The sequence below is a fragment of the Microcaecilia unicolor genome, chromosome 10 (genome assembly GCF_901765095.1).
Source record: "Microcaecilia unicolor chromosome 10, aMicUni1.1, whole genome shotgun sequence".
In the NCBI taxonomy this organism is placed as follows: domain Eukaryota; kingdom Metazoa; phylum Chordata; class Amphibia; order Gymnophiona; family Siphonopidae; genus Microcaecilia; species Microcaecilia unicolor.
Window position 1 is genome coordinate 172294915 of NC_044040.1, and position 26739 is coordinate 172321653.

The 26739-nt window shown below is 44.2% G+C and overlaps 1 protein-coding gene across 1 annotated transcript in view; it reads left to right on the forward strand.

Moving 5' to 3' along the window:
- Positions 1-26739, forward strand: part of ZBTB38 (zinc finger and BTB domain containing 38) — an 89879-nt gene that overhangs the window by 8063 nt on the left and 55077 nt on the right. The window contains exon 2 of the mRNA XM_030215702.1: positions 10102-10244. The gene's annotated coding sequence lies outside the window, so the exon portion shown is untranslated. The remainder of the gene's footprint in view (positions 1-10101; positions 10245-26739) is intronic.

A 26739-nucleotide genomic window follows, 5' to 3' on the forward strand; every position in this document is an offset into this window, starting at 1 on the left:
GTTTCAGTCTTTGGTAACCAGAGCTGATACTGTGATGTCATAATGCCTCATTCCACCAATGCCTAAGAGCCAACCTCATCAGTGATGTCACAATGGCTTGATTGTCCTATATTTGTCTCACTCTTATCTATTAGATTGTAAGCTCTTTGAGCAGGGACTGTCTCTCTTTGTTAAATTGTACAGCGCTGCGTAACCCTAGTAGCGCTCTAGAAATGTTAAGTAGTAGTAGTAGTAGTAGTAGAAATAATACAACTATATTTAAAAATGTCAGTATCCCATAACTTAAAACTTGACTAGACACAAATCTACTATAATGGCAAACATCTCAACCCACATCACAGTATAATTAAGCTGCATTAACATGACAGCATAACCAGGATGTTTCCTCTTGCAGCTTTCTATAGAAAAAAATGTGTTCAAATTCTGTTACTACCTCAATAAGAGCAACACAAACCCCCCTGTTTACGCCAACACAGGCCATTCAAAAAAGGTGTGAGCAAAATCTAAATAAATAAAAATAAATGGGCTGTGACAGCATTACTACATCGACAGCCACTAGCACGGCTTTGTAAACGGGTCAAAATCACTTCATTGCCAGACTCATTGGAAAGTAACACAAAATCCTGCTCAGACCTACATAGCAAACCTTAAGAGCACCAATTCTCAAAGAGACAAATAACAAGAACTGTACTTTTTAGTTTAATTTAAATCTTTTTATTGAGTTTTCAGCAGAGAGTGCAAAAACTATAGAAAACACAACTTCGAATATCAATCTCATATATAGAAAAAAATAGTGTAAACACATAACTGCATATCATGCACCTTTAAAAAGGCAGCACTATATATATACAGGGTGAGACAAAATAAAGGTAACCCCCTAGAGTTTTTTGCTGTTGTTTTTCAGCAACCGCTTAGAATTTCAACATGAAATTTTACAGCTTTATTTGTTGTTACTCTCATTCCACTCGGCACATAAACATGGTGAAGTTACAGACTTTTTAGAATGACCACCCAGCCACTTTCACGTGTTCAGAAATGTTTACATTGAAAAACTACCGTTACTAAACAAAAATCGAGGTGCCAGCTTAGTGTTAATGATGTCACAGTAGTGTAAATTTTTGTCTGGGGAGCAATGTTGGAGGCCTGTCACAAGCTCTACCAAAGCTGCAAACAATCGCAGAACTCAAAGAAGCGCTACAGATGATCTGGGACAGCCTGCCACAGGGCCTGATTGACAAGGCTGTTAAGAACTTCCCAAAGTGATTGAAAGCATATATTAAAGCTGGGGTGGACACTTTGAGCATTCACAGTGATTGCAAAATTCTGACACATTGTTAATTGTATCATTTGAATGACTTTATTTTGCTGTGTGTTAACTCAAACATTTTTAATGCGCAAAAATTGCTAGGTAGTAGGGCTGCAGTAAGATTAAGGGCCCCTTTTACTAAACTGCACTAGTGATTCCCAGCGTAGCAACACAGCCCATTGGGCTTCGTTGTGGGAATCACTAACGCAGTTTAGTAAAAAGGGTCTTAAATAATGTAATCGTAATTAATTGCGTGATTAAAATTTGTAATCACGAGGATTAAAAGATGCTTACCAGCTTCTTATTTCTGCCTCTCCCTGCCCCCCTCCCCCCCGGGCCAACATTTCTCCCTCTCTCATCCCCCTCCCTTCTTTGTTCCATCCCCTATTAAAAAAGTGACTTTTCTCACACAGTCCCTTCTCTGTGGAATCTTCTTCCACTTTCTTTATGCTCGGAACATGTGCGGCCTAAATTTAGGACAGCATTTAAGACCTCACTTTTTACAAAGGTGTTCAGCAATTGGGTAACTGTCAGCTTTTCTGCATCTTTTTCTTCTTCAGGCTCCCTGCTACTGTTACAACCTTCTCTCTTACCACAGCCTTCATAGTACCCCATACCACTCCCTCTTTAACCCTCCCTGTGTCATTTAACTTATACTTTTTAATTCCTTTTTCTATCCCCACACATGTCTCCTGTTCCTCCATTAACAATTCATTCAACCTCCAGAACTGTAATCCCTTTTTACTTGTTCCATCTCAAGTGGAATCCAGACTGGAACCATGATTTGACCACACTGTGTCACTATCTGCTCAGTTTGCACCCTCTGCAAAATGTTAACATGATTAACATAGTAACGTAGTAAATGACGGCAGAAAAAGACCTGCACGGTCCATCCAGTCTGCCCAACAAGATAAACCCATATGTGCTACTTTTTGTGTATACCTTACCTTGATTTGTACCTGTTCTTTTCAGGGCAGAGACCGTGTAAGTCTGCCCAGCACTGTCCCCGCCTCCCACCACCGGCCCTGCCACCCAATCTCAGCTAAGCTCCTTAGGATCCATTCCTTCTGAACAGGATTCCTTTATGTTTATCCCACGCGTGTTTGAATTCTGTTACCGTTTTCATCCCCACCACCTCCTGGGAGGGCACTCCAAGCATCCACCACTCTCTCAGCGAAAAAATACTTCCCGACATTTCTCCTGAGTCTGCCCCCCTTCAAGAAAAATGTCAGGAAGCATCCACCCACGGAGAGAGCAGTGGATGCCTAGAATGCCCTCCCGTTAAGGATCAAGTCTATCATATTATTGTGTTGTGTGATGTCAAAAGAAGGCACAACTCTTTCCTGTCTAGTGTTCGTATGCCTTTCAGACGTAATGCCTCCATCATTCCCTTTAGCTTCCTCTGATGATATCCAGTCCCCAGTACTTCCCCTCTTGGACTATCCACTCTGTGGTCCACTTTATATTAAAGTCCCCCTACTATTAATGGTCCATTACCTTATGGCAGTAATTTCTTATTTCATCAAAAAAGTATTTCCTTGATGTGCATTTGGGACATACACACAAACCAATGTTCTCTCTGAGCTGCGTAGCTATATGGCCACTCATGTTTTTTTTAGACTGCCATGCAGGACATCCAAGCCAGGTAGACTCAGATTTGTTTGACCCCTGAGGCAGGCCTCTTGTGCTGAAACATGGCTGTGTCAGGTCGGTTTTATGCCTTTTATAATAAAGACTTTTATACTTTGATGTCCTTTCCGCCTCACTCTTATGTTTATGTGAGGCACCTTTCCTCCTTTTTTCTTTCTAACTTTGTATTTTCATTATTGTCTTGCTGCATAACCCAATTACTCTTTCACATTAGTTTACGGACAGATGATTGGATATTCTTTTTAATAATTTTATGGTATAGTTCAGAATTCATGGCTCCTTCATTAATGGCAAGTTCTTCAGGTCCTGAGGCATTAAGCATCCCCACACCATCACACTATCATGGTTGATTGTTGGTATAATGTTCTTATTGGGGAGTGATGTATTTGGTTTACACCAGACATAATAGGACCTGTGTTGCCCAAAGAGCTCTATTTTTGACTCCTCTGTCCATAGAACATCATTGTTCTCTCCTGGACCTTTTGAATGGGCACAGTGGAAGAGTTATAGCCCTATCACAGCTTTAATAAGTGTATCACAGACCTTGATCTGACCAAGCTTGAAACAACATGGATTCTGTACTTCATCAGCTTAAGGATAAAGGGGCCGATATTCAGACCAGAGGAGGTAGCTGAGCTGTCTCCTGCAGTTGGCGCTGAACCTGGATATTCAGTGCCAGGCTTTTTCCGGTGACCAACATTGAATAGCTGGGTGTTTTTTGGTCGGTTTCAGCTTAACCGACCAAGTCGATATTCAGTGCTAGCTGGTTAAGCTGAAACTGGCCAAAGGTAGGCCTGCTTTTTCAGTGGCCTAATTTGGCTGCCAAACTTAGCGATGATCTGAATATCAGCGGATAGCCGGTGATATTGTGCGATATAACCAGCTATCTGCTAAGCATCAACCAGCGAAATTCAGCAGAAGATAGCTGGCTATCTCCCGCTAAATATCATCGGATGGATAGCCAGTTAACCTGGCCGGTTAAATGGTTTTAAATATTGGCCGGAAAGACTTTGACTCTGGTACAGAAATAGTATATTCAGTGACTCAGATAATTATGCAGCCTGGATGATTCAAAAGACAACCTTGAAGGGGAATTCCACCCCAGTTCAAGATGTCCGAAGCTGATGTGGCATGCTTTTATATGATTGGCAGGTTTCTGTAAACAAAAGCCCATGGCCGGTACCCATCTATGGTGCTCTCATGAATTGAAGGACGACATGGCTGATAAGAAATAAAAAAATCAGGCCATGTAGGGACTCAGCCAGGCAGTTTCATCTCCAGCACTGGACCTGTTCCACCTTTCCTCCAGCTATTATCAGGGCCGGTCTTAGCAAGTGCAGGGCCCCGTGCAGACCAATTTGGTGGGGCCCTATCCTAGCCCCGCCCCACCCTAGCTCCGCCCCCAACCTAGCTCCACCCCATTGAAAAGATTATGCCATTTTTAGAAAATTTTAAGTGTGACTGATGAAGTGACAGGGGAATCCCAAGTAAATTATTTATATTGGGTAACTAGGTTGTTTGTGATACACCTGCTGTGTAACAGTCAATTTCTTTGCAACCTTCTATTTGCTCTCTATTGCTCTACCTCTACTAAGTGCTTCAAGAAGTAATTTACAGTAACATATAAAAGCAAACTGTATGCCATCAAACAGAAGACTGTGAAGTATCAAAACATAGATAAAATTGCATATAACCCTCCAAGAAATGGAGCACTTGTCACATAAAGCTAAAAAACCATCATGCACAAGCTTTGATCTTCTGTAATAGATTCCTTACAACTGATTATATTAACCTGAAAATTAAAATGGCTTACTTGGAAAAGCACGGCAACATAGTTCTGTTATAGAAAGGTTAATCGTTTGTTCTACCTGAGTGATGAAGTTGCCGTCACAAGCATAAATCATAAGTTTCTTTATTTTTTAAGTCGCACTCACACTGGCAGCAGGCGATGGCTCACCTCCGACCACGCTGCAGCTCCTTTTCCCTTCCCGCTCAATGACTCCCACCCGCCCTTGCGGAAACAGGAAATACCTCATCAGAAGGAGGCGTGACATTGAGCGGGAAGGCGGAAGGGAAAAGCTGGGGTGAGCCGTCGTGCCTGCAACTGTCTGTCGGGGCCATGCCGTCGCTGCAACAGTCGTTGTCCTGGGACTGGGAGGCGGGAGCTGACGGAGAGCTCAGCGGGGGGGGGGGGGCACCGTAGGCAGGAGCGGAGCGATCATGATGATACGGTCCGGAGCAAGCGCGGGATCATGATGATGCAGTCCGAGCGAGCGGGGCTCAGAGAGGCAGAGTTGAGGCGCACCGTGCGGGGCCCCCTTAAGCGCGGGGCCCAATGCGGCCGCCTTGGTCGCCTTTGCCTAAGACCAGCCCTGGCTGTTATCATGGAGAAGACTCTATTGACATATGTTTAAGTTCTGTAATCGTATTTACACCTGGGTTTAGTTAGTTTTTTTTTTTTTAACTAGAAATTGAAGTGTATGTTAAATCAACGACACCGTTCTTACTGTCAGCAGGCCTATATTAATAGTAAGAACCATAAGAATTAGTATTGTATAGGAACTGTTTATAATCTTTGCTTTTTTTACTATTTGTATTGCTCTGTAATAAACCACTACCTTTTTATATCCTTCCGATGATCCAAATTTCTTATCAGTAAATAAGTAGATATAAAGAGGGGTTTTTTTGAGCAAAAAGCTGGGGTTATTTTACCGTGATTTTTTGGCCTTAGCACGACTTATAGTATTTGCATAGTAATGAAATGTATTTTGCCAGTATCTCTTGAAGACACCTTACTGTGAACCATGTGTTCCTGAGCGACAATCAGCATTCCCCCGTGTTCTAGTTTACAAGCTGCTATACATCCTTTATAAAAGTTAGTGCCAGTGCTAGCAACCCAATTCTACCCTGGTTAAAGGTGGAGCCCATAACATTATCTTGTCCAGGTATTGAGACTCCAGTTCTCTGCCTGTATCTTAGATCCTGTGTGTGGAACTGGGAGAATTCCTGAGAATGCTACCCTGGAAATTCTGGATTTCTGATTTCTACCTAAAAGCCTACACTTAGTTTTTAGAACTTCTCTTCCACACTTTCCTATGTCATTGGTATCCACATGTACCAAGACAGCCAACTTCTCCCTAGCACTGAAATTCTGTCTAAACGCATTATAAAGTCTGCCATTTTTGCAGCAGGCAGGCAGGTTACCAAGTGGATCCTCATGCTCACCAGCCACTGTCTACATACTAATGACTGAATTGCCAGCTACAATGGCCATCCTAACTCTTCCATTCTGGGTCCTCTATGCGAGAGGATATTGTATCACCTAGAGGGTAGGTCCTATCTACAGGATCACTTTTTTGCCACCCCAAGGTGATGATCTTTTTTAAAGTGATATTGCTGCTCCATGGCAGCACAGAGGCAGTCAGACTGGAGATGAACTGTATATACCTCTGTGTCCACCTTAACTTCTCCAAGGCTGCTACTCTAGCTTCCTGATATCAGACTCATTCTCTGAGAACCAGGATTTCTTTACACCAAATGCATATATATAACCTCTCACCAACATGTCAACAACCCCCATCTCATTGCTGGACTGTGTATTAGTTGGTAAGGGATATTTAAAGTAATATAAAGCCCCTTAAGATTATTGGATATATTTTATGCCATTATTTTATGTTTGCTTCTCAAAGAAATGCAAAGAACCTAGAATTAATCTGTTGCTAAAGGTTAATCCCTTGCTGAGAAACATCTGTATTGTTAATTCCCCTCTTGTCCTCTTATTTGGGATACTAGGCTATAAATTAAGGAATGTTCTGGGGGTAAATTGGAGTTTGGGAGGGAGGATAGGAGAAGACACAAGGATCTTAAGACTATTTTCTTAAGATGCTTTAAACAAAATAATATCTAACTGTTTCCTTCTAGGGCACTGTGAGGGAGTCTGTAGGACGCTACCACTCCCTCACAGGACAGAGCCATCTTAAAACTCACAGGGGAGAAGTGATATGGGTGGGGCATAGCCAGCAGGGCATGGTCCAGGAAGTATAAAAGTTCAGGGCAGCAGTGATGCCCAGTTGTCTATGCTTCCACCGTGTATATGTGAACTGCAACAGTCAAGTAGGCCAAATTCAACTTGGGACCTTGCAGACTTATACCTTTGGTTTGGCTGGATTCAGGCTAGCCTATGTTATTTGCTAAAGATTGTACTAGTAACTCTGGGGATCCAGACCAAAGTCAAGCAGAGTGTGCTGCCTTGCTAAAAGACAGTAGTCCCCAAAGCATTCTCTTATTTGCATTCACTGCCCCCTCAAATGTTTCTTTACAGATGTTATGTAATACATCCTATGATTTTGCTTCAGCAGTTGTTTTCTTCTTGCCACCCTCCCATGCAGGTCATGTTCATGGAGTAATTGTTGAACAGTCAGCATGTTCCCCAGTCTCAGCCAGTGACCTTTGTAGTTCTTTGAAAGTAACAGGTCTCACAGGATCCTTTTTCAGTAGTTTCCTTAACCCATTGCAGCTGACTTTAGAGGGACACCCTGAGTGAGGCAGTGTCTTTGATTTGCCAAATTGTTTTCACCTCACATGATGCTGCCCCCATCTATATACCTTTTGAATAATTATATCCTGGAGTTCTGTTGGCAGCTCTTTGTTAGACATGTTTAGAAGTTTCTTCAAAATTCACTTTATAGAAAACAGCTAGTATTGGACACAGGTGGGTTTTATTTAACATACTAGTAAAAAAGGCCCGTTTCTGACACAAATGAAATGGGCGCTAGCAAGGTTTTCTTCGGCTCCCCTGCAGCCACCCATTGTCCAGTGACCCTCCTCTCCCCCTGCAGCCACCCATGTCCAGCAACCCTCCTCTCCTCCTGTGCCCACTGCAGCCACCCATGTCCAGCGAACCTCCTTTCTCCCTTGCCCCCCTTCCAGCAACCCATGTCCAGCGACCCCCCTGACCCTCCTCTGGACATGGTTCAGCTGTGAGGCATGTTTTTTTTTCCCCCCGGGTTCTGAAGTTGACATCATAATGGCTACGGAGATGTTAGCCTGATCTACAGAGCCTAGCAGATTAACTCGGAATGAGCCACGGTCCCAGGCAAGTCAGAACGTTGGAGGTGAGAATTATTATATAGGATTATGCCCTTGTTAAGACAATATTTGGAAACTGAGCTAATTTTTGTTTTGTATAACAAAGGGTATAAAAGCGTATGTAATTGTTTTGGTTTCTTTTTATTAATTACCTTTCATTTCTATAATTATTCCTTTAGTTGAAAATGAGGATAGCGCTTAGCGGATTTTTTTTTTGCACCATATATAGAATTTTGGCCTAAGTGGTTTGCTGCATTCTCTAAAAACTGCAGTACCCACATCAAAGCATTGGGGAAACCCAAGTAAATTAAGTTACAATAATCAGTACTGGTTAAACAGTCCTAAGCTGTAAATATTTAAATTCCCTAAGTAGTCCTAGAGGCCAGTGTACTAAATGGTGAATGATTTTGGGTAAGTGTATTTTTACAAACATTGGCTCCTAAAAGATAATAAAGAAAATGTTTGTGTTTTGAACATTTTAAGCATTTTTTTTTCTCTCATGAGGTCCCACTTACAAAAAAAAAAAAAAAAAAAAAGAAGCACAAACTTGGGCCCATCTATTACAGTAAAGAAAACTCATTTGGGAATACGGATGGTCCAATGCAGAAAATAGCCAGCACAACAAAGTTGAGCTGCTTTCGGTATTGCCTTGATGCCTGTCATACTACTTGAGTAAAATACTTGATGTTAGGAACTTTATCATCCCATCTGATATTGGTAATTTTGCTGAGGCAGCATCACAGCTACTGGATGTGTTGAGGGTATAAAATCCAGAACCTATACCCCATAAAGAAAGAATCATGAGGATAATGTTTTATGATTGATTTTGCCACAGTCATCATACATACCCATTGCTCAAAAGTGCTACATCAAATGTTCTAATGATAAATCCAGAGGTGGCCAGTTCAAACCCCACTGCTGCTCCTTGTGATCTTGGGCAAGTCACTTAACCCTCCATTGCCTCAGGTACAAACTTAGATTGTGAGCCCTCTTGGGACAGAGAAATATCCAGTGTACCTGAATGTAACTCAGCTTGAGCTACTACTGAAAAAGGTGTGAGCAAAATCTAAATAAATAAATAACATAGCCAGTCTGGCACTAATTGCATCATCAATGTTAATGAAATTAGTTAAAAATCTGCTAAGAAAACTTGTGAATTTAGTTGTTAAGCTGGTATCTCTGACCTGTGTTTGTGGCACAGATTTTTTGAAATTCACAGTCCATTCAAAGTGCTAAGATAATGATACAAAGCTGTCAAATAACTGTTGAAATTCATGCAGCAAGAGCACAGTTGTCTGCCGAAAGATCATGGATTGTTGTTTTGGCTTGCAGATGCCGATGGTTGAAGATGTCACCATTTTGCAAAAATCTATAGGAACACTCAAATTAGTTTACAGAAGCAATAAGCAGTACTATCAAAAAATAAATACAAACAGTAGAGTGAAAACACATCCCAGTTTAGTTTCATTAGAGACAAGGGAAAGGCTCTAATATCTCACCTGCATTCAGCACACAAGCCCTCCTGCCTTCGTGAAAGAAGTGAATAACATTTATGAATTTACTTGAGCAACCAGTTTTCCCAAGGTCTTCCAAGAATCCAGTCCTGTGTTCAGGTCTACAGATATGACCCGGGATTCTGCCAGGTACTTGTGACTTGCTCAAGATCACAAGGATGATGAGGTGGGTGCACTTACCATCAGCTCCTGAGAAGCTGCTCCATACATTGTGCGCTACAGCCAAGGCTAACTCTAGCATCACAAGGAAGTCAGTCCGCCTACCAGAAAGAAAATTCACTGCCCTGCATAGGGAGAGGTCCTACTCCTACCCGCAATATTCTTCCCTTTTCGCCAATGTTGAAATCAGTAGCAAGACAAAAACCAGATCAGATCCACTAAGCAACAACATACATGTCTTCCTAGGGAGACATCTTGGACACCCTATCATAGCTATTTTAAGTCAGGGTATATTGATGAGCTTAGCCATTTTTTGTTCAATGAATTTAATACATACAAAATCTCTATGTAATGAAAACTGAAATCCTTTGTTGTTCTGAACAGGTAATCATCGGAGAGCCAAGCAAATCGTCACAGCTTCAGGGAGAAAGAGGTGAGGGGAAAAGAGATCAGAAGCAGCTAGAAGAAGCTGAAGAGATTCTGGACAGACAGTATTAGGAAGATTTATTTCCATATGGTTGAATGTAGTAAGTTTATATTATGTTATTTCTTCAAGTTTCTGATTATTATTGAATGTGTCATGTTCCTGAAAAGAAGACAGTAACTGGTTGGCTTATTACATTTACATATTTGGAACTGATTAAGGTTTTGGTCTTCACTCTCATATCTTGAGGGCTGCCAATTGGTCATGTTTTCAGGATACATTGAATATCTATTGAGTTACAACACCTAATTGATTACACAATGTTTTAATATATTACTTCTAGTAACAGTTCACTTTTTATATGTACTTTGTCATTAATATTTCTTATCAATATTCAAATCGATAGTGCTTCATGCCTTATACTCTTATACCCAAGTCATTCATACACTCACTCATCCGCCTACTCCTGACTGGACCCTGTGCTACCAATCAAATAACATTCCAACAATTACAAAAAATTTTGTCTTATTTCCATACATCATGATAAATCAGCTATTACTGATACTATTCATTAATCACTAGTCCAATGTCTCTTGATATAAGCGCTATATTTGTGATCTTCTTGATGTAATACCACTTATCTGATTGATGTCATTTTAGTTGATCTTTTGGTAGGTGCATGGGTGTTCCTTCGCGTTGGTTCTGCGCAGTTCAAGAATAATGTCTCCTCGTTGTTAGAGAAATGTCTCTATCCTCGCTTTAAAAGTCTGTACTGCTTCACCGCATGTCTTTGCAATTAGGTAGAGTTCCTATGTTGTTGCTGAAATTGCTCGAAAAGTTTGTCAATTCCCAGTTTGTCAATGCCCTACGCGTTTTGCCATTTGGCGTCTTCTGGGGCTTCAGCTCTTATAGTTTATACTTTATTCCGTGGCTTCTGCCGGACCAGTCTCCCCTTTGGTGTTCAGGAAATAGTGCCTGCCTTCTCGCTAATGCTACACATGCACAATTAGTGTCAATCCCAATTAGTGAATATTGATAAGAAATGTTAATGAAAAAGTAAAATAAACGATAGATAAAACTCGTACATATAAAGAGTGAACTATTGAATATACATGAGACAAATGTATATGCTTACTACTTCCATTGTATGGAAATCTCTCTCATGCATATTATTACGGGTATCCTGAAAACCTAACTCATTTGAGATCACTGGGAATGAAGACAAAGCAGTTATCTCAGTTGAGGCAATGGGTACAGCTTCAAAGAGGAACAACTGGGGGTGAAATGGATCTAAAGCCATTTTTTATTGCTCTTTGTTAAGTAACAACAAACAAGAAACATAAAAACTATCAAAAGGAGTCCTATTTTTGTACAAACCCACAGAAAGTACCCCTCCCTCATCTCAACCCCCCCCCCACCTTTTGTGTCTCCCCACCCATCCAGAACAAAACCTTTTAAAGTTCAGTATAAAGTTAGATTGAAAAAGAACTAACCATTTCTGTTCATAGCAGGGGAAAAATAATATACAGTGCAATCCGCTTAAGTGCAAGGGTCTGGGACCAAAGAAATGCATTCAGTTAACCAGATTCTCTGAGGACAAGCAGGCTGATAATTCTCATCATTGGGTCGTCATCCGCGACGGCCCAGGAGACCGGAAAAAAACTTGAGAGCAAACGAAGAAGTCTCTGGAACACTCCGTCGCGCGGGCTGAGCGCACCGCGCATGCGCAAATGGCTTCCCGCCCACGGTACGAGCGTGAGTCCCTCAGTTCTTTTGATCCGTGATCTGGAGTGATACGTCTTTTCTTTGCACTCTTTTCGGCTCAGGAGACTTAGACTCAGCGTTTACCGCTCCCCTTTTTTCCTTTTCCTTTTACATTGTAGTATTTTTTCTCAAATATAAAAAAAAGTAGTTTTCAATTAATTTTTTTCTTCACCTTTTTAAGTTTCCTTCTCTTTTTATCGCGGTCGCCCTTTAGGCTTCTCGGCCGGGTCATTTTTTCCTTTTTTGTGCCTTTTATTTGGCACGATCAAGTCTTTTAATTTCTCAGCCGCTGTTTTTCCGTCCATGTCCTCGAGGACTCCCAGTGGCTTCAAACGTTGTACTCACTGCAACCAGACCATCTCTGGTACAGACCCCCACTCATAGTGTCTCCAGTGCCTTGGGCCCGACCAGCTGCCTGTAAGCTGTGTCTTTTGATGAAGAAACGGACCCAAGTGGCTAGGGATGCTCAACATGAGAAACGTTTTGCTGATCGGTCCGGTCCTTCAACGTCGGCATCGACATCAGTACCAAGGTCAGCGGCGTTGACATCGAGGGAAGCAGTGACATCGAGAGTGTAGGTAATGGCTGCCGAACGACTGCATCGCGCTGGGAGCAGTGAGGCATCAAGTGGGTCTCCACATATCTCGAGGCCTACTGCTATGCAGGCCCCCCAGGACCGACCTTTGTCGGACCCGGCCCCGAGGAGGCGTGAGGATTCCACGTCCTCTTCGGTACCAAGGAGTCTCGATGACTGGCGTCGAGCAAAGGCTAAGAAGCACCATCACCGTTCTCCTTCCATGCACGGTACCGAGAGCTCCGGGGAGCCGAGGGAGTCGGCACCTGAGAAGCGTCGGCGCCGGGAGGATCGCTCACCCTCCATACAGGAAGTGCCGATGCGTTGGTCATCTGGCAGCCTGGTACCGGCTCTCGAGCCCCCTCAGATTCTGCCACCGACTCCTGCACCGGCCCCCCCCCCAGCCTTTTCTGATGGAAGCTCTTGACGAGCGCATCAGAGCCCTTCTTCCAGAGCTTCTGGAGGAATTGCTGCACCAATCTGTCGGGGGTGCTTGCGCCTTCTGTACCGACTGCGGAAGCGGCAACTGGGCCATTGCCTGTGGTGAGGTTCCCGTCTTCGGTGCTGCTTGCAGTATCGGCGTCAGCCGCCACCTGGGTCGATTCCCCCTCGACGTCGGTGGAGGAAGCTTCGCGGGAGTCCAGACAGGGGTTGATTTCGCGACATCCCCCATGAGGTCATCATTCCTCGACGTCGAGACAGGCTCAGATTCGGGCTGCTCTTAGGGAGCTTTTGTCCAATACCGATGATGAGCGCTCGTGGGAAGAGGAGGAAGACCCCCAGATACTTTTTGGAGGAAGAGTCATATGGGGTTCCCTCTGATCCTACTCCGCCAATTGAAAGAAGAATGTCTCCACCTGAGAGTCTTTCTTTCTCATCTTTTGTTCGGGAAATGTCTAAGTACATTCCATTTCCTATGGAGGTTGTGGATGAGCCAGGGCCGAGATGCTCGAGGTCTTGGATTATCCTCCGCCTGCTGAGGTTGCAACGGCCCCCTTGCATAATATGCTCAGGGAAGTACTTATGTGAAATTGGTCGTTCCCTCTTTCTGATCCAGTGGTCCCCAAAAAATCCGAGTCCCAGTACAGAGACCATGGAGAACCGGTAATGGTGAAGGCCCAACTTCCTCACGATTCCATGGTTTTGGACTCTGCTGTCAGAAGAGCCAAGAGTACTAGAGACTATGCCTAGGCGCCCCCCAGGCAGAGAGTCTAGGACCTTGGATTCTTTTGCGGGGGGGGGGGGGGGAACGTATCAGGCTGCTATGCTCGCCGCCAAGATCTAAATTTACCAGCTCTACACGAGCATCCACTTGCAGAACTCGGTGAAGCAACTGTCTAGTTTGGTTGAAGCACTTCCTCTGGAGCTCGCCGAACCTTTTCACCAGGTGGTCAGGCAGCAGCATTTTTGATGTGGCATCCCGAGTAGCTGCTCAAGGTATAGTGATGCGCAGACTCTTATGGATGCGTGTCTCTGACCTGGATCATAAGACCCAGCAGCGGATGGCGGATGTTCCTTGCCGGGGGGATAATCTTTTTGGAGAAAAAGTAGAGGACATAATCGATCAGATCAAAAAGCACCATGACACTATGGATTCTCTCTCCTGCCGGGCGTCTTCTGCTACCACCTCCTCATCCAGGAGGTTTTTTGGAGGGAAGAGAGTGCTCCCTATTCCTACAACAGGCGTAGGTACACTCTAGAGAGCTGCACGGGAAACGGGGTTCGTGGGAATCCCGCGGAACCCGCGGGATTCCCACAGGGACGGAAGCAGGTCCTGCGGGGTTCCCGTGGGGACGGAAGCAGTTCTGCAGGGTTCCCATGGGGACGGAAGCAGGTCCTGCGGGGTTCCCGCGGGGATGGAAGCAGTTCTGCAGGGTTCCCGTGGAAGTGTAAGCTGCACTGCATCAGCCTCTCATCTACTGAATACCTTGAGTGCTGTCTCCTCCTCTTCCTCCTTGCCTTAATAGCACAAATGTGGAAAGTCTTCCGTTAAGGAGGTGGTAGAGACACAAATGATGATGGAATTCAAAAAGGCTTGGGATCAACACAGAGGATCTCTAATTAGAAAATGGAAGTTATAAAAATCCTAACCTTAAATGGCTGCATGTGTGTGGATGTGTCAAGTGACGCTTAGATGGCGACTCTGGCTGTGATTAACTAGGGCCAATACCAGGCAGACTTGTATGGTCTGTGTCTAATATATGGCTGTCTGGTTTAGGATGGGCTAGAAAGGGCTTAGACAGCAACTTCAGTGGCTGGAACATAAGGACAGTGCTGGACAGATTTTTACGGTCTGTATCCCACAAATGAGAAGATGAATAGACTGGAGTGGGCTTCAGCGAGAACTCCAGCAGCTGGAACATAAGTATAGGGCCAGATAGACTTCTATGGTCTATGTTCCAGAAACATGCAAGAAAGTATATAATATCACACTCGTTGATTTAATCATGAATTGATAATGAGTGTGACTATTGGGCAGACTTGATGGACCGTTCAGGTCTTTATTTGCTGTCACTTACTATGTTACAATTAATCCTCTTTGCTCCCGGGCTGATGCGCAGACCTCAGCTCTGACACAGGCAAGAGCATCGGATGTCACCTGACCTACTGGCGCGTGCATGTGGTGACCTCTCAGCACACAGTGCCAGAAATCAGAGACAAATCTTACATGTGCACACCAGAGTATTCTAAGTTTCAGCTTCCATTCCTTCCTTCCTTGCCTACAGTGATGTGGCTCAAATCCAGAGAGAGACTGAGGGAGCTGACCAGAATTTTCTTTTATGTACCATTAAATTCATGCGGGGATGGGTGGGGATGGGTTAAATTCTTGCATGGACAGGTGGGGGATGGGTTGGAATGGATTAAATTTTTGTGGGGATGGGTGGGCATGGGTAAGATTCCAGTGTGGACGGGTGGGGATGGGTGAGATTCTAGCAGGGACGGGCGGGGATGGGTAAGATTTCTGTCCCCGTGCAACTCTCTAGTACACTCCTGCTTCTCGGCAACCTGTCCAGGCTCAGTCCCAGCACACCCGTTCCCGTCATCGGCGTGCGCCTAAGGCCCCTAGGGCTCTCCAGCAAAAGCAAGGGACGGGCTTTTGACTGGCTCCAGTGCAGCATAGCCTCGGAAAAAGTGTCTGTACTGGATGGCTTGCCGGTCGAGGGAGGTTGATATTTTTTCACCAAAGGTGGCCTCTTATAACCTCAGACAGGTGGGTTCTTCAAATAGTCTGGTTAGGATACACTCTCAATCTGGAATCCAGGCCTCCAAATTGCCCACCAGGAGCTCAGTCCTTCAGCTCCCAGCACAAGCAGGTACTCGCAGAGGAACTCTCCGCACTTCTAAAGGCCAGTGCGGTCGAACCCGTTCCACCAGGGGAAGAAGGGCTGGGATTCTATTCCAGGCACTTCCTTGTGCAAAAGAAAACAGAGGGGATGCGTCCCATCTTAGACCTAAGGGCCCTGAACAAATTCCTAGTCCAAGAAAAGTTCAGGATGTTTTCCCTAGGCACCCTTCTTCCCATGATTCAGGAAAAAGATTGGCTATGCTCTCTGGACTTAAAGGACGCCTATACCCACATCTCGATACTCCCAGCTCACAGGAAGTATCTGTGATTTCGGTTGGGAACTCGGCACTTTCAGTATTGTGTACTGCCCTTTGGTCTCGCGTCTGCGCCCAGGGTTTTCACAAAGTGCCTGGCAGTTGTCGCAGCATCGCTACGCAAACTGGGAGTGCATGTCTTCCCTGTTCTCGATGATTGGCTGGTGAAGAGCACCTCAGAGGTAGGCGCTCTACGGTCCATGCGGATGACTATTCGGGTGCTGGAACTTCTGGGCTTTGTGATCAATTATCCCAAGTCCCATCTTGTTCCGGTTCAAAAATTGGAGTTCTTTGGAGCTCTGTTGGACACACAGACGTCTCGAGCTTATCTTCCCCAGGCAAGGGCAGACAATCTCCTGGCCCTAGTGTCCTCGGCTCAACAGATCACAGCTCAGCAGATGTTGAGACTCTTAGAGCACATGGCTTCCACAGTTCATGTAACTCCCATGGCACGCCTACATATGAGATCAGCTCAATGGACCCTAGCGTCCGGATGTGGCTTTGGGCTCACCACCACGGCATGTTTCTCCAGGCCACGTATCTGGCAGATGTAAACAACAGTCTGGCCGACAGGTTGAGCAGGATCATGCAACCTCACGAGTGGTCACTGAACATGGACGTTGTCCGCAAGATCTTCCGAGCGTGGGGCACCCCCTCGGTGGATCGTTTTGCCACTCAGTTCAATCACAAAGTCTCTCAATTCTGTTCCAGACTTCAGGCCCATGACAGACTAGCGTCAGATGCATTTCTCCTTCATTGGGGGACAGGCCTTCTGTATGTGTATCCTCCCATACCTCTAGTAGGGAAGACTTTACTGAAACTCAAGCAAGACTGTGGAACCATGATTCTGATTGCGCCCTTTTGGTCCCGTCAGATCTGGTTCCCTCTTCTTCTGGAGTTGTCCTCCAAAGAACCATGGAGATTGGAGTGTTTTCCAACTCTCATCACCCAGAACGAGGGGTCACTTCTACATCCCAACCTCCAGTCTCTGGGTCTCACAGCCTGGATGTTGAGAGCTTAGAGGTGGCCTCTTTAGGTCTTTCAGAGGGTGTCTCTCGAGTCTTGCTTGCTTCCAGAAAAGATTCCACAAAAAGGTGTTATTCTTTCAAATGGAGGAGGTTTGCCGTCTGGTGTGACAGCAAGGCCCTAGATCCTTTTTCTAGTCCTACACGGACCCTGCTTGAATACCTTCTACACTTACCATAGTCTGCTCTCAAGACCAACTCCGTAAGGGTTCACCTTAGTGCAATCAGTGCTTACCATCAATGTGTAGAAGGTCAGCCTATCTCTGGACAGCCTTTAGTAGCTCGTTTCATGAGAGGTTTGCTTTTGTCAAAGCCCCCAGTCAAACCTCCACCAGTGTCATGGGATCTCAACGTCATTCTCACCCAGCTAATGAAAGCTTTTGAGCCACTGAATTCCTACCATCTGAAGTACTTGACCCGGAAGGTCATTTTCTTGGTGGCTGTTACTTCAGCTCATAGAGTCAGTGAGCTCCAAGCCCTGGTAGTGCATGCACCTTATATCAAGTTTCATCATAACAGAGTAGTCCTCCGCACTCACCCTAAGTTCTTGCCGAAGGTGGTGTCGGAGTTCCATCTGAACTAATCAATTGTCTTGCCAACATTCTTTTCCCGTCCTCATACCCGCCCTGGTGAAGACAAGTTGCACACCTTGGACTGTAAGAGAGCACTGGCCTTTTACGTGGAGCAGACTAAGCCCTATAGACAGTCCGCCCAGTTGTTTATTTCTTTTGATCCCAACAGGAGGGGAGTTGCCATCGGAAAATGCACCATCTCTAATTGGCTAGCAGATTGCATTTCCTTCACTTACGTCCAAGCTGGGCTGACTCTGTAGGGCCTTGTCACGGCTCACAGTGTTAGAGCCATGGCTGCGTCAGTGGCTCACTTAAAGTCAGCCTCCATTGAGGAGATTTGCAAGGCTGCAACGTGGTAATCTGTTCACACATTCATATCTCACTACTGCCTTCAGCAGGAGTCCCGATGCGACAGTGGGTTTGGGCAGTCGGTGCTGCAGAATCTGTTCAGGGTTTAGAATCCAACTCCACCCTCCTAGGCACATTTATGTTCTGTTCCAGGCTGCACTCTCACCTAGTTGTATTTCTTTTCAGGTTAATCTCTGTCATGTCCTTGCCGTTGCGAGGCCCAATTGACCAATGTTCATTGTTTTGAGTGAGACTGGGGCCTAGGGATACCCCAATGGTGAGAATTATCAGCCTGCTTGTCCTTGAAGAAAATGAAGATACATACCTGTAGCAGGTATTCTCCGATGACAGCAGGCTGATTATTCTCAAATACCCGCCCTCCTCCCCTTGGAGTTGTTCTTGTTTCTGGTTTGCTTTTTTATTAAACTGAGAGACTCACGCTCGTGCCGCGGGCGGGAAGCCGTTCACGCATGCGTGGTGTGCTCAGCCCATGCGACAGAGCGTTCCAGAGACTTCTTCGTTTGCTCTCAAGTTTTTTTCTGGTCTCCTGGGCCGTCGTGGACGATGACCCAATGTTGAGAATAATCAGCCTGCTGTCCTCGGAGAATACCTGCTACAGGTATGTATCTTCATTGCATGCACTTAACCGTTGTGACCCAAAGAAGCTTGCTATCTGATAAACATATGTACAGTACTGTTTATTATTGTACGTAGAGTATACAGTCTCAGTTAACTGACATTAGGCTTACTTGAAGTAATCAGTTATAGTCCTCTGTACACTCTTGGGTCTTTGAGTTCCATAGACCACGTCTGCCAGACGGTAAAAACTGTCATAGCACTGACATCCAGTGGTCTCCAGATAGGCCCGCACGGTGTTGAGACTCTCCAGCGCTCTTGCAAAAGTGACAGGAGGAGGTTGTTGAATTTCATCAGCATGTGCCTCGCTGCTCATTTCTTCATCTGTTCCATCATCAGCCGTTGTTGCCTGTCTTCAGTGCTGTCTTCAGCTGTTTGTAGATTGTAATCAACAGCTATGTAGCGATGGAACTCCTCTGCAGTAACACTGGCTGGGATGTCAATAACCTCTTCATCTGACGCGTTTGCAACAGCTGGATCTGTTTCGTCCCTCTCCGCATCCTTAACAAAGCTTGCCCGCTTGTAGCGGTTCACAATGGTTGCCTGTGTAACATGATTCCAGGCTTCTTTCTGCATATGTAGGGAATCCAACAGTGATAGATTACGAGCCAGTTCAACAGCACGTTTATCCTTGCCAGTCTGGTCATCCATAACGCTCATCAGACAACGTAGCACAAGAGCCCAATAATGTTGTTTGAAATTGGCTATTATGCCCTGATCCATAGGTTGGATCAGAGAGGTAGTGTTTGGTGGCAGGAAGACCACCTTGACGTTAAACAGCCTGACATCATCCCTGTGTGCAGCACAATTATCACAAAGCAGCAAAATCTGACGCTTTTGTGCCCGCATTGTAGTGTCTAACTTCTTTAGCCACGTCCAAATTTCCCCAGTCATCCATGAATTTGCGTTAGCCTCGTATGACACAGGAAGTCGCTTAACTTCCTTGAAGCAACGGGGCTGTTTGCTCTTTCCAATGACAAGGGGTTCCAACTTCTCACTCCCATCCATATTGCAGCAAAGGAGGATTGTCAGTCGGTCCTTCGATGTTTTACCTCCAGTAGTTTTGGCATGTTTGAGTGCAAGTGTTCCATCAGGAATCGCTCGCCAGTAGAGACCATTTTCGTGAGCATTGAAAATGTCACGAGGTGCAAACTCGTTCAAGATGGTAGGAAGAACTGAAACAACCCAATTTTCAGCACCAAAGTCATCAACGTCTTGTTTCTCACCATGCTGTTTCTTGAATTTTAAGCTGTTCCTCTCCTTCCATCTTTCCAACCATCCAACAGTGGCTTTGAATTCAGTTAGTCCAAGACTTTCAGCTAGCTGGTTAGCTTTCTCCATAAGCAGTGGACCACTGACAGGAAACTGTGTGCTCCTGACTCGAGAAAACCACCGAAGAAGAGCATCTTCTACCTCCTCAGCTTTTCCCGCCCGTTTTTGTTTCTGTTGTGGATTTGTATTGTTTTGCCAGTCTTCCAGAAGCTGGTCTTTCTGCTTCAAGACACGTGAAATTTGACTGGGATTGACACCATATTCTTTAGCAATAGATGCTTGACTTTGTTTGTTTTCTAATTTTTTAAGAACTTCTATTCGTTCAGCCAGTGTTAAAATCTTACAGTTCCGCCGCGACGACGACCCCAGTGTACGCTCTAACAACATTCTTTCGCTTATTCTGCCTGTGGCAGTTAAAGAGGCAGTAAATTTGAAATCTTGTTGGTTGTCACACGCCAGTCGGCTTCCATATTCCATGCGCGTGCTTATGCGGAGTCTTTTCTGCAGAGGAGTGGTCTTGAACCATGCATATAAGTGTATCTTGCACTTATCAGTGATGCGCTAAACCGAAGTTTGTCCCCATAGAAATTGATGTGCCAAAAACGGGACCGAAGTACGACATGCAGTTAAACAGAGCATATCCAACGTGCACTTAAATGGAGTGCACTGTATATGTTGGGCAGCAATCAGAGAGAAAGGGAGAGAGAGACTGTGGAGAGGAGACATCAGCATTTAGCCATCTATGTTCGCCTCTCTCTGTCCTGAGCATGGAAGCCAATTGCAAGTCAGTTTACCTTGGGAGTCACTGGACCTGTTATCCTTTACCAAAGAAGATAGGGAGAGAAGGTAGATAAGTACCTGTTAGATGCATAGATCAGGAGGATATAACACACATCTTTAGGGTCACTGATGCAGAAGAACGGAAAGGACTGTTTTTGGTTATGTTCCATATAAGTACCACTGTCCTGAGTAATAACAGGAGGAGTTCAGTGCCTGGTTGCTTTTTATTAAATGATGTCTGTGATATGTCGTGAAGGCGAGGGTGTAGGATACTCTGCATCAAGATCTTCAGCATGGTTCAAGGACTAACACAATGAAGACGTGCTTGGCTTCTTTTAGCACAGGACTTTCTGCATGAAAGTGTGCAGAGCTATTAAGGAGAGGTTGTCTGTGTCTGTCTCAGAAAGGTGTTGGAGTGTTCAGTAAACAGATTAGATCCTCTGTTGCCAAGAAGTTTAAACTGGCTGAGAAGGTAGCAACTGGAAGCAAAATCAAGCTACCCCACCCCTGAAATGATGTCAGTGTAGAAGTTTCCAGTGGAAATAAACCTCTCAACGTAAGTGAAAATAACAGGAACGAGACGAAACATGGGTTGAGGAGGTAGAGAAAGTAATGATAGAAATTAGCAGTTTATTAGGTTATTTGTACAAGTGATAGAATTCTAGAGGTCTTGTTGGCAGAAGCAAGTTCGGATATCATTGCTACCTCGGATACATGGGGCAGTGAGTCACATGAGCATGATATAGCTACAGTCCAAAGACAAGGTAGATAGAATGAGAAAAGTAGTGGCACTTGAAAGACAAGTTTTACAGAAATTTAGGTTACATGTGAAGAGGAGAAGACTACTGTGTAACTTGGAGATGAGAATTTGAACTGCCATTCTCACTGGTATGGTCTAGAGACCTCTAGCATAGGGAGAAGTGTTAGAAATATTATGAAAGCACTGTATGTTAATCAGGCAGTTTGTGTGGAGAAGAAAGTTCTAGAGCTAAAGGTAGTAATAATGAGGCTGGAGGACAATTTATTCAGGAGTATGTAAGGAAATATTTATTTATAGAATGGGTGGTGGATATAGGAAACAGTTTCCTAGTGGGGATGGTGGGAGCAAGAATGGTATCATATTTCAGTGAGGCAGGGGACAGAAACAAGGAGTTAAGATTCAGAAATGCAATGCCACATAAAGCTAAGTGGATGACTTAGTACCACTATCAGAATAACTTTAGACCCTATCTGTGAGCCAGTGTGTCTATCAGTGTTGCACCATTGCAGAATTATTGGATTCTGCTAAAATGGAAAAATACATGTTGTAAACACATAGTGACACAGCAATAATTTAAAATGCATATAACAGCCCAGAGCTCTGTAAACAATAGTTATCCAAGTTTTAAAGATTATACTTATTCTTAGTGGCAACTAATGATATAAGCTGTCCAGATACATAGCAGAAAAACTGAATAGTGATGAGAGTCATTCCAGAACCAGCTGCAGGTGTTTCTGCTGGGGTACAGTATATGCAAATTATTTTTGTTTTGTTTAGTTGGGGGGGGGGGGGAAGCAGAAGAGGGGGTTTTCAGGATCAGTGGTGAAAGGGACATGTTCTGTACCCAGCCTGGGAGTACAAGGTGGAGTTTCTTTCTCCATATCCTAAGAGAGGAAGCTCAGAGGAGAGACAACACCAGCATACCCACATAAAAGCAGACCCCGTCTTCTTCATTGTCATTCTGTGAGATGTCCTGTCTTCCACTTCTGATCACTTTCCTCCTCACTAAGCCTACATTTACGTACTCTGGCCTTGATACTCAGTGCAGTGGGCTAGCATTTTTAAAGAAGCCCATCCTCATTTTTAATAAGTACATAAGTGTTGCCATACTGGGACAGACTGAAGGTGCATCAAGCCCAGCATCCTGTTTCCAATCCAGGTTACAAGTACCTGACAAGATTCCAAAACAGTACAATACATTGTATGCTGCTTATTTTAGAAATAAGCAGTGGAGCTCTTATCACGTCTCGCTTAGACTATTGCAACTTGCTTCTCACAGGTCTCCCACTTAGCCACCTCTCTCCTCTTCAATCTGTTGAAAATTCAGCTGCACAAATATTCTGCCGCACAAATATTCCGCCAGTGTCGTTATGCTCATATTAGCCCTCTCCTCAAGTCACTTCACTGGCTTCTTATCCGTTTCCGCATACAGTTCAAACTCCTCTTATTGACTTATAAGTGCATTCACTCTGCAGCTCCTCAGTACCTCTCCACTCACATCTCTCCCTACATTCCTCCCCGGGAACTCCGTTCACTGGGTAAATCTCTCTTATCTGCACCCTTCTCCTCCACCACTAACTCCAGACTCCGTTCCTTTTATCATGCTGCACCATATGCCTGGAATAGACTTCCTGAGCCACTACGTCAAGCTCCATCTCTGGCCATCTTCAAATCTAAGCTAAAAGCCCACCTTTTTGATGCTGCTTTTAACTCCTAACCCTTATTCACTTGTTCAGAACCCTTATTTTATCATCCTCACTTTAATATTCCCTTATCTCTTGTTTGTCCTGTTTGGCCTAATTAGATTGTAAGCTCTGTCGAGCAGGGACTGTCTCTTCATGTTCAAGTGTACAGCGCTGCGTACGTCTAGTAGCGCTACAGAAATGATAAGTAGTAGTAGTAGTAGAGTTTTCCCCAAGTCCATCTTAATAATGGCTTATGGACTTTTCTTTTAGGGAGCTATCCAAACCTTTTTTAAACCCCACTAAGCTAACTGCTTTTACCACATTCTCTGGCAATGAATTCCAGAGTATAATTACACGTTGAGTGAAGAAATATTTTCTCAGAGTTATTTTAAATGTACTACTTTGTAGCTTCATTGCGTGCCCCCTAGTCCTAGTATTTTTGGAAAGAGTAAACAAGTGATTCACATCTACCCATTCCACTCATTATTTTTGAAGTGATTCTATACAAGGAGCCTGATATTGCCGACTTGAAATTTCTACAACGCCCAAGAATTTTAATTTTCACTTACAGTGCTTTTTACAAGCCAGATTCTGATACTTCCTTAGATGCTGTCTGAAAAAAAGGAAATATTTTAAGAAAAAGGCTGTTCCCAGAATCACAATTTTGTATGGTAAGAGTTGATAGTTGTCATTTATTAATTTGCTATGTCTGCTCAGAATAATTTAAGGTGCTATACTGAACTTTTGCATTGTACTGGTCAGCATGGATTTAGTGAAGGGAAGTCTTGCCTCACCAATCTGCTGCATTTCTTTGAAGGGGTAAACAAAAAGGTGAGCCAGTTGATATTGTGTATCTAGATTTTCAGAAGGCGTTTGATAAGGTCCCTCATGAAAGACTACAGAGGAAATTAGAGGGATATGGGATCAGAGGTAGTGTCTTATTGTGGATTAAAAACTGGTTGAAAGATGGGAAACAGAGTAGGACTAAAAGTTCAATATTCGCACTGGAGAAGGGTAGTTAGCGGGGTCCCTCAGGGATTGGTGCTGGGACCTCTGCTTTTTAACATATTCATAAATGACCTAGAGATGGGGGTAACTAGTGAGGTAATCAAATTTGTCAATGACACAAAGTTATTCAAAGTAGTCAAATCGCGGGAAGATTGTGAAAAACTACAAGAGGACCTTACGAGACTGGGAGACTGGGCGGCTAAATGGCAGATGACGTTTAATGTGAACAAGTGCAAAGTGATGCATGTGGGAAAGAGGAACCCAAACTATAACTACGTCATGCAAGGTTCAGCGTTGGGAATCACGGACCGAGAAAGGGATCTAGGTGTCCTTGTTGATGATACGTTGAAAACTTCTGCTCATTGTGCTGCTGCGGCTAGGAAAGCAAATAGAATGTTGGGTATCATTAGGAAAGGGATGGAAAACAAAAATAAGGATATTATTCTGTCATTGTATTGCTCCATGGTTTGACCGCACCTCGAGTATTGTGTTCAATTCTGGTCGCCGCACCTCAAAAAAGACATAGTGGAATTGGAAAAGGTGCAGAGAAGGGCGACAAAGATGATACAGGGGATGGGACGGCTTCCCTATGAGGAAAGGCTAAAGCGGCTAGGGCTCTTCAGCTTGGAGAAAAGGCGGCTGAGGGGAGAGAGGTCTATAAGATAATGAGTGGAGTACCGCATACAGTTCAAGCTTCTCCTGCTAACCTACAAATGCACCCAAACTGCAGCCCCTCCTTACCTCTCTATCCTCATCTCCCCTTACGTTTCTACCCGTTACCTCCGCTCTCAAGACAAATCACTCCTTTCAGTACCCTTCTCCACCACTGCCAACTCCAGGCTCCGCCCTTTCTGCCTCGCCTCACCCCATGCTTGGAATAAACTCCCTGAGCCCATACACCAGGCCCCCTCCCTGCCCATCTTCAAATCCTTGCTCAAAGCCCACCTCTTCGGCACCTAACCACTATACCACTATTCAGGAAATCTAGACTGCCCCAACTTGACATTTCGTTCTTTAGATTGTAAGCTCCTTTGAGCAGGGACTGTCCTTCTTTGTTAAACTGTACAGCGCTGTGTAACCCTAGTAGCGCTCTAGAAATGTTAAGTAGTAGTAGTAGATGTGGAGCGTCTGTATACGCTTTCCAAAAATAGTAGGACAACGGGGCATGCGATGAAGCTGCAGTGTGGTAAATTTAAAACGAATTGGAGTAAATTTTTCTTCACTCAACGCGTAGTTAAACTTTGGAATTCGCTGCCGGAAAAGGTGGTTAAGGCGGTTAACTTAGCGGACTTCAAAAAAGGGTTGCACGGCTTCCTGGAGGAAAAAGCCATAGAATGTTATTGAATGGACGAGGGAATACAGTATTTCTAGGATGGGCGGGACAAATTGCATGTTCTTTTGGCCGCTGTTGGTGACAGGGTGCTGGGCTCGATGGACCCTTGGTCTGTCCCATCATGGCGATACTTATGTACTTATGCTGTTTGAAAAATATATATAAATCTTGCTCTTCAGAAATATATTTGGGATCATTTATGATGTTACGTTAATGTTGATTTTTGAAAGATTCAGAGCAGGTTAACCAAATTAAGAGACCAATCAAAATTTATCAAATTGAAAAGATAAAAAAATTTCAAAAAAACCTTACTGTAAAATATTTACAAAAGAAATACATCTTCAATTGTTTACAGAACCTAGATAAGAAGTTGTTTGAATTTCCTGTGATAAAGTGTTCTATATCTTTATTAACTGGTAGAAAAAAAAAAGAGTTCTCATGAAAACTTTGAAATCCTCACAAAAACTGTATAATTGAGCAAAACTCACTGCAGTTAAAACCCCTGGGTTTGCTACAGTGTGGTTAATATATTTAGTGCTAGCATGGCCTGTGGCTGATAGGGTTATCCTAAATATAAATAGTTAAGCATGTGACCGTACCCTTGTGGTTCTTCAGTAGTGCAAAGGATTTTATGTCAAAAAGTTCTGAGAAGCCCACTACTGTAAGCTGTATTTTTGTCGTATCAGAATGATTGTGAAGGAAACCCTTATAATTGTTTCTTCTGAAATTCTCTGTGTATGAAGCTTAGAATATTGACATCTATTCCTAATACAATGCTGTACTTACACTCCCTTTCTGTGGTGAAGGACATTTGCCTGCGCTAAAATCAGCTTCTGTCCATTAGGCAACAGCATCTGGCTGTGTTTTAAACAACAGAAGAAGGCAGCCATATTGCAGCTGGCTTTGACGAGTGCTTGGTTTACTTACTGTCATAGCCTTGTAGAAGTTTCAGGGCTGCTGAACTCTGTGTCCGGGGATTAGGCTTGTTTTGCATCACCAGTAGATGTGAGTTTTCTTTGTTCCCTCCTACCCATCTGTACCAAGACAGCAGCAGATATGCAGTGTCACTTACAACATTAATCAGAAACTGCATTCAAGGTGAGCTCTCCCGTTTCTCCTCCTCCTCCCTTGCCAGAGCCGTGCTGTGCTATGTGTATCTTTATGCCTGCGAGCCTAAAATGGCAGGCAGGATTAACCTTGCTTCTGCTGGGTGCATGCTGTTTATAGAATTCATTATACGC